Source organism: Crocodylus porosus, unplaced genomic scaffold (assembly GCF_001723895.1).
Source record: "Crocodylus porosus isolate Cpor-Errol unplaced genomic scaffold, CroPor_comp1, whole genome shotgun sequence".
Lineage (NCBI taxonomy): Eukaryota > Metazoa > Chordata > Crocodylia > Crocodylidae > Crocodylus > Crocodylus porosus.
This window is the reverse complement of record NW_017728948.1, coordinates 438,490-440,979: the sequence shown is the minus strand read 5'-3', so window position 1 is coordinate 440,979 and position 2,490 is coordinate 438,490.

The window sequence follows — 2,490 nt, the reverse complement described above, 5'->3', positions numbered from 1 at the left end:
CTCGGAGCAGGGGGTTGCACTAGATGTGACCCCCTGAGCTCCCTTCACACCGTCCTTGTCTGTGACGCTACGAATCTATCTGGGGCAGGGTGGCAGACGTTAGCACTAGGATGGCCCACCTGTACCTCACCAGCTGGTTGTGTGTGCACTGAAATCACACATTATGTGGTAGGGTTGGTGGTGGGAGGGCTGGCTGAACCAAACCTTTTCCCGTGAAGCTTTCAAACCTGCAGCCAAAGAAAATGTGGAGGGGGAAATGTATGGTTGAGAAAGCTGAGCATGGAGTGAGGTGGCTGCCAAGAGACTTAGGGTAACACACCCTCCCTCCCCATCATAGCAGGGAGACTCTTCCCAGAGAAGACGATGGGGTGGCCTGAATTATGGAGCCTGGCTGCAGAACGAAGGTGAGTTTCCCCACTCATATCTCTGAGCCTCATCTCCATGGCTAGTCGCAATGGCTGAAGTCAGGCTTGCCCACTGGGAATGGAGTTGAAAGTCTTCCTCCAACATTTTCCCAGCTTGATTTTTGGACCACTCTGCAGTCTTGCCCGTTACTTACAAGCTCCTCTGTTTTTCCCCCTCCAAAAAGCATGGCTATGTGGGAACCGCAGTTTCCATTTTGCAGGAAATGCCACAATTTGGAAATCTGTTTTTGTTCCAAGTTGGAAAGAAAAACAACAACAACCCCCAAAACTGCCCAAATTATAGAAATTTCCTGCAAAACGCAATTGAAACCATCAGGTTCAATAAAATCAAAATGGTTCATTCTGTTTTTTAAAGTTTTAAAATTTTCTATTAGAATTTTGAATATGAAATAATCGTAATAATAGTAATAATAAATTGGAACCGAAGCTGGAACATTCCAGTCTGACACATTCAAAATGCTTTATGGGAGCAGGTTTTCTTTTTTCCTTTAAAAAATTGTCAAAATGGACACGCTTCCGCGGAAACCATGTTTGGACAAAATGGCGTTTTTGAGGGTAAAAAGGATCTTGCTGAAACATTTTTTTATCAGCTCGGTGTGAAATTGCGGCAGCTTAAAATTACTTTGCACGAGCAGCTGGTGCCACAGGAACCTCTTGGCTGTGAATTAGGCACCTCTTTGAATCAAAGTGCTCTTAATTTGTCTACCTGCTGGGATGCCGGACAATGCACAGGAATTGCCCCTGAAATGCAGCGTTCAGGAGGTGAGATGTAGACACCAACTTGCAAATCCCAGCAGCGCTCTCTTAGCATTGAAGAGAAGTGAAGAAGACCCCAGTGTATACCTGAAATAGCAGAGGGTATGTAGATAGACTGGAAAGGAGCCATATTCATTTCACAACTTGAGGAAAAGTATGAGCTGTCACTGTTGGGCCATGACTTCAGTGCTGTCTTGCAATGCAAAGTGTTCTCTACTGAGTCGGTGCCACCACTGCCTATCTCAGCCATATCACACGGGACACCTAGCATGTGTTAAATGCACTTAAACATGAGCGTCTGTGCGTTCAATCAGAATGACGCATGCCAAGTGTGCTTGCATTGTACTTCAGCAAGGAGTACCTCCAGAGCGTATCAAGCAACATGTGTTGAGCAAATGTCAGACTACTGCATGGAGATAATATTATCAATTGCAGTTCTGGGCCTGGAGTCCACAGTCCCAGTCCCAGGACCACATGGGAGTCTGGTTTGGTCCCGGGTCTCCAACCAGCAATCAGCTGATTTTCGGTCCCAGCCCAGGGACTGCACTGGTACCTCTACCTGACTCCAATGTGGGACACCGGCAGGGTCCATTAATTAAAACAAGTGGCATGTGAGCTGTGCATGGCATGAGACTGCTCACAACACGTTCTGACTTTAAGGTGATCTAACTTCATAAACTCCTCCAAGACCATTTTAGACTGGACAAAGAAAAAATTTCTTTACTGTCTGAGCCCCAGAGACCTGGAATAGACTCCCTCCAGAAGTGGTGCAGGCACCTACTCTGGACTCATTCAAGAAATGCTTGGATGCTTATCTTGCTGGGGTCCTTTGACCCCAGCTGCCTGCCTGCCCCTGGGGTGGGGGGCTGGACTCGATGATCTTTGAGGTCCCTTCCAGCCCCAAAGTCTATGAAATCTATGAAATTTAACCCAGGCTAAATGTGCCGTGCAACAAAGCCCTTAGAAGCATTGCCTCGTGAGTCAAGTGCTGGCTCGTGAGACCTGGGTTCTTCTCCTTCTTCTCCCCTGGGACTTTCTGGGACAACTTTGCATGAGTCACTGTGAGGCTTGGTTTCCCCCTTACTAAAATAGGGCTAATGCTTTGAATATAAAACACACCTGATTTTAAGATGCCCCCCACTTTTCTGATGCTCAATTTAAGGGAAATTAAAGATAAAACATATTTACAAAGAAGAGGAGGAAGAAGAGGAAGAAGAAGAAGAGGAGGAGGAAAAAGAGAAAGAAGAAGAGGAGGAAGAGGAAGAAGAGGAATAAGGAGAGGAGCAGGAAGAAGAGGAAGAAGAAGAAG